Source organism: Castor canadensis, chromosome 8 (assembly GCF_047511655.1).
Source record: "Castor canadensis chromosome 8, mCasCan1.hap1v2, whole genome shotgun sequence".
Classification (NCBI taxonomy): domain Eukaryota; kingdom Metazoa; phylum Chordata; class Mammalia; order Rodentia; family Castoridae; genus Castor; species Castor canadensis.
This window is the reverse complement of record NC_133393.1, coordinates 116,419,643-116,429,555: the sequence shown is the minus strand read 5'-3', so window position 1 is coordinate 116,429,555 and position 9,913 is coordinate 116,419,643.

Here is a 9,913-nt window from a genome sequence, read left to right as displayed (position 1 = left end):
ACAGAAGAAAATATCTGGGGAAAAAAAATTCATGTCTCAGCCCATGCAGAAAGCAATAAAGGTACAGAGTGCTATGACTCACAATGATTCTTTTATAAGAAACTTAAACTCAAATTCTCCTATTCCCCCTTTCATACTCTACTTAGGGATTTTTTTCTCATAATTAACAAATTTTACCCAGCATCTACTATGCTCTGGGTGGTATGACAATTGCCAAAGTTTAAAATATAAAGAAGCCAGTGCCCTGCCTGAAAGGAGTTCAGTTGGTCTACCCACCTGTTCTCCTAAGGAGAACTACTGGGACTCTATTGATCTGCCACAGCTTTGCTTCAACAGTGTCACCTGCTAAAACCTCTACTTCAGATATTTAATCTGTCTAGCTCATCATTGCATTTGTGAAAGTCACACTTAATGATTAAATGAGCATTCCTTTTAGTAAGTTTGAATACAACCAAGATGTCTAAATACAGGGTAACGGCTAAGCAAAGAATGAGTTAACACAATGAAATCCTAAGCAGCAATAAAAACAGGAATTAAATATAGTAAGGAGGGAAACAAACAAGACAGTCAGCAATTATGTTAGTTACTAAAGTGTCCTGAACTTTGCCTCCTTTAGGTCTTCACTCTAACTTTCTCTATACTTGGAACGGCTTTTCCTTTCCTGTGTTTATTGATGTCCTAACGTTTTAAGGCTCTGTTAAATTACTACATCCTCTCAGAAGTACCAAGACTTCCACATCCCTTAAGCTTCAGATTTAATCTCTTTTTATAGCAAAGGCCCAAAATCCTCCAACTTTACCTTCCATGCTCACAGGTGGACTTCCATCCACTAGCAACTGCGAGTCTTTGGCCGAGGACTTCCTTTAAACCTGGGAAGGCTACTCTGCCTATTTGTATGGCACTCCAGGAGTGCTGTAAAGCAACTCCCTCCAAAAAAGGCCCTGATTCCAAACTGAAAGTTGGTGAATAAAGACCTCAGCTCCTTGGGAGGAATAACTCTCACGTTGTGTCCTTATCATTCCTTAGTTTCCCTAGGGGATTAGCTCACAATCACCCGGGTTTGTTAATGGTTCCTCTACTGGCTACCTTCTTTTACTTACTCACTTCCCTACTCTCCTACCTTTCTACACCTCCAAAACAAACTGCCTGTTCTTGCATCCTTTTATCAAGTCCTCTCCGTCGGAGTTTCTGTATCCTGCTAGCATGTCTTCTATTGTACTCTGTATTACAGGGTTCTGTGAATATCTTGGCCCTTCCAAATAAACTGCAAACACTCTGAGAACAGAAACCTTCCTTAATTGCTGTATCTCTCAAAGACTAACATTGTCCCTACTACCTAACAGGTACTTGAAAAAAGACTGGGTTTAATCAAATTGAGAATGTCTTTAAAAAGAAAGACACTACAGAAATCTAACATCCAAACAATTAGTTCACTGCATTCTCTGTGGCACTAAATAAATCAAACCTTTAATCAAGTTTTTATGAATCATAATTATATATTGATTTAGAATGGTCATAAGCTACTGCTCCAAGTTCAAAATGGGGCTTCAAGTTTAAGCAATAGGTGGAATATAGTTTAGCATTTCCAGTTGGGGAAAAAATCACCCATTGGAGGAATTAGAGGAGACATGATAAAATTGTGTCTCTGTTCCTTAAAATAATATTTGAAGCCTCACATGATCTAGGCCTTACCTTTCTTTCCAGCTTTATCTTTCATTCTGTTTCACCATTGCTGTATATAGGACTGTAAGATCTTGTGCAAGTAATTTGTAATTCAAATTTATCTTTGCCCCTTAAAAATTGCCACAGATTCTGTTCCATTAGAAAAAAATGTTCATTTTTTTTTCTATTTTAAAACGGGGAAAAAACTCTTCTCCAGATAATGCTACTCCTTCCAGCCTCCTCTTTTTGCATCCTTGACATTATTATATTGTTCATGAGTCGCCATGAAGACACTGGTTCAAATATCTAGAAATTTATAACATGATCTGACTTATAGTAATAGTTTACAAGATCTAATTCTGTGACCTATATCTTGAAGACAGTCATCTACAAGATAAAAAAGTCAGGATCCCACCTATATGTCATGTAGAAACATAGCCACATACATAATAAGCATCATTCTTCTACAAAATTATTCAAGTAATCTTCATGGTAGAAAAATTGGTCAATATTTAGAAGCAAAAAAGATTTAAAAACATATAGTAATCCTGATCAAAACAAAGTACTACTAAAATTTTAGTGGACACCCTTTCTGACTTTTTTGTATTGTTACTTACTGTAATTTAGTCTTGAACATGAGAGGTAAATGCTCTACCACTGAGCTATATTCCTTGGCCCTGTATATTTTTTTATATACATCATGTGAGAAACACAAATGATCATGATTAAAGGTATCAGACCTTCTAGTTGCTGAGGTAGATGGTCTACAGATTGCTAGGCTTTTGCATAACAGATGTTGAGAGGTGGGCATGGGTAGCACAGTAAGATCTCCTTTAGAACTGTGCCATCCTGGGGATGATATCCATAGCATCATTTGTTTTCTTGCCTTTCTCAGAAATTCTGTTATCTGCAACTAAGAACCCTGGTGGATACATGTGAACATTTTCTCTTGTCAAAAAACACATGACCATAATATCATATAATTACTTCTAGTACAATGTATGCACATGTGAATAAATGAATAAAAAAATAATTACTACTAGTAGTAAAATCACAGAATTTTTAGAACTAAGTGGAACCTTAGTGACAAGCTACACTTAGGAAAATTAAGCTCCAAGAACTTAAGTAACTCACCCAAGTTTTCACAGGTAGATAGTGGCAGAGATAAACCGACACGTGGTCCTTTCTTTCCTGCTCTGTATAAGGAATGTATACTGTCCTTATGGTAAAGAAGACAGGCAAAGTGTGAAGCGTTTTTAATGAGTTTGCTTTGTCTTTGAGTCTACCTCATCTTTCATCTTCATCTCCCTTCAGCATTGGCCACATTTCCAGACCTGCTCCTGTTTGAAGACAAACTAGACTGCTGAGTGGTGCCACTGCTTGTCTTAGCCTGCACTACCATCAATCCATGATGGTCTCCTCAGACTGCAGAGGTTTATGTTTGGTTTTTCTGAATACTTGCTCCCAAGAAGCTAGCAATCCTTAGGGTCTTTAAGCAAATGTACTCTTGCTCTTCTAGTGTGACAGAAAAGAATCATTGTTGAAAGGCCTCATTTAGTAGTGGAAAGAATGTGACATTTAGATCCAGGCTAAATTTGAGTCCTGGTCCTGCCATTGCTAGCTAGGTGGCCTTGGACAAATTATTCAATTTCTGTAAGTCTCAGTTATCTCATATGCAAAATAGAAAGAAAATAAACCAGAAAAAATATTCTTACAGTGTTTGACATGCAAAGCAATCCAGTAGTGATTGTTAGCTGAAACATATGCTGTTGACTGGAAGAAGCTAATAGCACGTACTTTAGATCTTCCTCATTGATGATTTTACAGCTGAGTTATGATGGAAGATGGCTCTAGGATAGCCCAATGCCCCTAAGAGGTGAGTAGGTCACAAGAGCTTCACTCTCATGAATAGGTTCATGTTATTATCCCAGGAGTGTGCTAGTACTGGAGGAGTGGATTTCTGATAAGAAGACAAGTTCAAGTTAGGCCTCCTTTCCCTCTCAGTCTTTCCCAAGTGTGCTCTTGCCTTTCCAGATTCTGCTGTGGAATGACAGCAAGAAGGCCCTTGCCTGGTGTGGGCACCTTGACATTGGGCTTACCAGCCTCAAGAATGGTGAGAAATAAATTTCTATTCTTTACCTAGTCTCAGACATTCTGCTATAGCAGCACAAAACAAGCTAAGACAACCCATGCCCACCCATTAAGAGGTCAGTGGAGCTGGTTCTGCTGCAGAACTCCAAGTTGTAAAATTGAAGTGAACACGAGGACGAGTGCACCAAAAGCTCACATCTTTTAACACATAACATTATTTAAGAACTGGGAACGGGAATTAACTATTCCCACAGCCTTTTTGGAACAGTGTACGTAGGTCAGTAACATTTAAAAGTATAATCTAAGCCTGCACTCTTTATAAGCATATAATTATAGAATTTATAGAAGATTTCTTTTTAAAAAAGCTTTAAGCTTTTTTCTATAGTTCAACACTTTTCTTATGAGGTGAGAGCTACAGAAATATGACAGGTTTTATTTTCTTTTACAAGAAAAGGTTCATTTTACAAATGACTTTTAATCCCAGCTGTGAAGATTACATAAAAATCCTCGCAGGCATATGCCATAAACAATTAAGTACCCATCAATTATAGTATTGTACATTGTTTCCAAAATCTAGTTAACTTTCCTTACATCATTTCCCAGAGCAATTCGCACACACACAGTTTTAAGTGGAAATTTTTATGGGGTTTTCTCTGGAGCTTTGTTTTAAAGCTCAAGATACATGTGGAAATCTCATTAACTACATTTAAAATGAAATGTACACCTAAATGTTAATTTTTAAATCCTGAATTAGAGTGATTTTCTTGTTAGATTTTTCCTGAACAGGGGGAAAAAACAAACTCTTGATGAGTCCTATTGCAAATTCTTAAAAATTTCCTTTGAAATTTGGTGAATACACATTTATTTTTTATATAATCTCTAGCAAGAGTAAAAAAGTATGTAAAATAAAGTAAATATATAAAGATATTATTTTCCTCAAAACATCTGGTATTTCTAATCACATGAAATAATTGAAAAAATTTTAGGACATTCCCTGGTATCTTCTGCTCCTCACATTTCAGTTTTTAGTATAATAAATAGTCTAATAGTCATAACTTTGAGGACTTATTCCCATTTCTCATCAGAACAGTATTTAAAGACAGAAGTTAACATTTGCATGAACCCTTCTTAGAATATTCTGTTATGTGCTTGTGTGTATATTCATATATTTATTCAATGTTAATAGCCAGAGAGGGTCATACAGGGTAAGGACTGAAAAATGGTAACTGGTTTGGTAATTAGGAACTCTCTGAGGACCACAGTTTGAGTCTCAGGGTCTCTCACAAGTCTGCTGCCAAAGTGCCAGTCAGAGCTGGTGTGATTTCAAGGCTTCACAGGACTAGACTCTTTCTACTTTCTAGCTCATTCATGTTTTTATTGGCAGAAGGCTTAACTTCTGTGCCTGTTGGCCAGATGCCTTTGTTTCTCACCATGTGAACCCTCCTTAGGTTGCTTGAGAGTCCTTCAGACATGGCAGCTAGCTTCCCCTAGAGCAAGTGACCTGGGGTGGGGGAAAAAGTATGAGGAAAGGTGGAGATAATGAGGAGGGTAGAAGGCAAGATGAGGGAGAAGTCACAAAGCCCTTTTTGATTTGCTCTCAGAATTGTATACTTAATTTTCTAGAAGCAAGTCATAGGGGAGGGGAGTGAATTAAATCCCATCTATTGAAGGGAGAAGCATCAAAAATAATTTGCAGATATAGTTTTAAACCACCACAATCAGTTGGGAGTCCTAATTGCAAGTATCAGAAAACCCATCACAAAATAGATTAAACTTCAATGGAAACTCATTTGCTCCCATAGTAAAAAGATCAGGTAGGTAAACTTCACGGGGGAGTTTGTTTCCAGTTCTGGTTCCATTTCTCTGTCCTCCTTTCTGTGTAGAATTATTCTCAGGTCTGCTTCCTACAAGTGAAACAGGCTGCAACACCTCTAGGTCTCCTATGTGCATACAGCACCTTCCCAGAACTCACAAGCAAGGCTCTGTCTCAGCTCCAGAACCCTGAGATTCACTCTGATTGGATGGGCTTAAGTCACACGCTCCCCTCACCCCACCAATCCAAGCCAGCAGCTGGAATGCCTTGAGTGGGTCCAATGCTCCACCCCAAACCAGGGCTATGGAATTGCTTCCCTGAAACCACAAGGACCCCCAAGCAGTAATCTAGGCTTCTGGGAAAGAGAAGATTGGAAACAAAGAGGCAACCACAAATACCTAGTACAGGAGTCAGCAGCGTCTATGTCAGCTTTTTAAGGCAGACAGCATGTTTTTGTTCCAAAAGGAAGGGAAGCAGTTGAAACAAAAGTTGAAAAGCAAGGAAGTTTGTCTCCAGAATGTCAAAGGAAGCAGAGCTTTGCACACCTGGAGTCCCACTTGAGAGGCTGAGGCAGGAGGAGCACTTGTGCCTGGGAGTTTCAGACCAGCCTGGGTAACATAATGAGATCCCATCAAAACAAAACAAAAAGCCAAAGAAATGGAACAAAAACCCAGTCAGACTGGATTTTGCGGAGTGGGAGATTCATGTGTCCCTCTGAGATCAGGAACATCAAATATAAATAAATGTGGGACAAAACATGGACACTTTGAGACAAAGTGGAGGAAGGATGAGAAAATGCTCGTGGCTGTGGCTATGAATGAAGAAGGTGAAGTTCCCAACTGAAAATAAGGAGAAAAGTGAAACAGGGCATTTGAAGGTTAAGCTAACATGGCTAGAATGAGCTGACTTGGAGGTTAAAGTTAGTGGTGTTTTCATACTGGCAGAGCTGGAGAAACTCCACTATAATAAAAAGACATAAGCAAAGGTAGAAATGCTAGAAAACTCTGTTTTAAAAGAAAACATAAATAACAATGCAATAAAAGTTAGCAATCAAGGAACGTGGTACCTACTGGAGAAAGAGGGTTAGAAAATGAAGCAAGCATGAGGAAGCAAGAGTGTATGGCAGACTTTAAAAAGCAACTATAATGAACATCAAGAATAAACTACTCTAATCTACTGTTCAGAATTTAAGCCCGTGTAGTTTACATTATTGTTCTATGTCAGAACATGTATCACAGAGTTAGTAAGGTTGGATATGAGTAATCTTTTTGGCAGTACTGGGAATTGAACTCAGGGCCTTGTTCAAGTGCTCTACCACTTGAGCCACACCCTCAGCCCTTTTGTGCTTTAGTTTTTTTTTAGATAGGATCTCATGATTATTGCCGGGGCTGGCATCAGGCTTTGATCTGCCTCCCAAGTAGTTAGGATTACAGACATGAGTTTCCATGCCTAACAAGTAAAAGCAACTTTTAATTCCCACTAATGTTGCTAAATCTTCACTAAGAAATTAAGTAGAGGAAAAAAAAAAAAAACAAAAACAAAACACTTTATTTTTGTGTTGTAATTAGCAAAGTGAGAACTTTTCCCCTTTATTTAATGAATATTAAATAGTTCTTCTCTAGCATAGCCTAGCTGGCTTCTTGGAAGGAATCCTTGCCCTAAAACAAAATAAAGAAGACTTGTGTATATTTATACTCAACTGATTTACAGTTTTATGAAGAAATAACGATAATAAATTGAAAAATCTAAACTTGGAGCAGAAGGTCCCGAAGAAAGGCAATTGATTCAACTTGGCTTAGGACAGTGACTTTGACAGAGGACTTTGATTCAAAATTGGTTGATAGGTTCCAGAAAATGAAGGAGTTGTTACAAGTATAATGTGTATTTTGAGTGGGAAAAGGAAATATTTAGCCAGACTATATTTAACCTTCAATTTTGTCTATTATATTAGAAGGCTAAAGGGGCCAAATAGACAAGAAACATGTGGAATTCAGAAAGGCTCATTCTCCAGGAGAGCGCATTTCTCCCACTAGCCCTTCTTCCAGTCTCACAAGTTGCTGTCCACTAAGGGCTAGCAATTGTTTGGAAAACACTACTTTCTTACAAACTGTTGGCAATATAGGATGAGTGATTAGCAAATTACAACTTCTACTTTTTTTTCTCTAGAGGCAGAAAAGGACATTGCAATATCCTTATCTAATATAACCATCATTCATTGAGAACTTACCCTGTTCCAGGTGCTATGATGGGTATCTTACATACATCACTTGATTTGATTCTTACAACAACCATACAAGGTGTTATAAAGGCAGAGGAACAGGTGCAAAGACTTTAAATACTTAGCCCAAGCTCCTAGAGCTGGTAGGTGACTATTAGATCCCCTTACTGTAACATACCTGAGATAAATCAACTTGTAAAGAGGAAAGGTTTACTTTGGCTCACGGTTTTGTAGGTTTCAATTCATGACAGATAGACTCCATTGCTTTGGGCCTGTGGTGAGGCATCACAGTGTGTCATGGCAGGAGAATGTGGCAGAGGAAGTTTGTTCACCTCTTCTCCAAGAGCTCAAAGAGAAGAGACCAGGGTCTGACCAGCCCCTCTGAGGGCACACCCCCATGACCTAAGACTTTTTACTAGGGCCCACCTCTTAAACAGTCCAGCACTTTTTAAATAACGCTACCAGCTGGAGAAACCTTTAATACATGGGCCTTTGGAGGACATTCAAGATCCAAACTTCAGCAGTTGCAGAACTGTATTTTGAAACCATACTCTTTTTTAACACCATTCTTATTTTAAAAACTTAACGAACGTCCTAATGTTCATAACTTAGTCAACAGTTTAAATAAATGTTAAAATAAGAAGTCACTGAAATATTTTAAAACACTGATAATTAAACACATGTGCAGATTTTTAAAAAATCAAATGTACATCATTCCCAGATTCGCTGTGAAACATACTGACAGACACATCCAGAGGTGAACAGCAAAAATACTTTTAGGTCAGAAACAAGCCCAGCTTCAAATGTGGCTGAAGAACGTGCAAGACAACACAGCCAATAGGTCAGGTCGAGAAGTCCCCTTTTCATAGAGGCAATGAGAGCTCAAGGGTAGGACAAAAGAGCCAATGGTTTGCTGAAAACCAGTGTTGCAGTGAAATAAACTAATACAGTCACATTCAGTAGAAACATTACCCAAACCTATGCAAGAAAAAAATAAGTACCATAGGACCAGTGGAATGGCAAACAGTAAGAGCACCTGCTTAGCAAGCATGAGGACCTAAGTTCAAACCCCAGTGCTGCTAAAGAAAAAAATAAGTACCGTAAGTAACTGAGCTAAAGCAAATGTAGAAGCCAAAGGACAGATCTGCTCCAGGAATCCAGTCACCTATATTAGCCTATATCATAAAAATAAGGATTGCCCGTATTTACAGAGAGACCAATACTTCCAGACTCTGCCACAGTATCAGGACACATCAGTGTCTACTGTGTTTTTGTATAATTCTTGGTGGATAGAAAATAAGGCTACAATTATAATGAGTTTATTTTGAATTGGCCCCAGCAAAATAAAACAATTACAACATTAGAAGCTAGTTCTGTGGTTTGTCATGCAGCTATGTACCAGAGCAGTGGTTCTCAACCACTGTGTCGTGCGTTCCCTCAAGAAGGTATTTGACCGTGTCTGGAGACCTGTGTGATTGTCACAATGTGCCCGAGGGGTGCAGAGGCATCCTACAATGCACAGGACCTCTCACCCCCAACAAAGAACTATCCAGCCCCAAATGTCAATTGTGTGGAGTTGAAAAGCTCTGGACCAGAAAAGGCGATTGATTGGTTATGTGAGGGGTATTTTTGGTCACTACTTATTTTGGGCTCCCCACGCCCCAAATACTATAAGGGGTTATTATTTATAGGAAGATAACCCACCAGAGACCTAGAATGTGAATCATCCTGAAGCTCAGTTTTTAAGTCCTTTCCCCTGTCAATTGTCATCAGAATCCCTGGGCTTTTCTGACATTAACAAATGGAAACCCAGAGCCCTTTGGCGCCAGGGTTTCGGCGTGGGTGTAGCTTCTTCCCCCTCAGCAATGAGAGGAGGGGAAAGCAAAACGTTTCAGGCGTGAGGCGTTTTCATAACGTCATTTATTTAGTCTAGAGGAGGAATTTTGCTCTTTAACAACAGGAAAACTTGTGGATTCCCAGAAGCTGGAAATCCGACTAGAAACATGAGTCCACCAAGGACGTGTATAAACGTTGAGTTCAGTTACATAGGGAGGAAACCCCAGTGGGACCAATTTTCTTTTTGCCTGCTCCCTCGTGCAGAAGGGGAACCCGCGCCCCGGGTGGGGAGG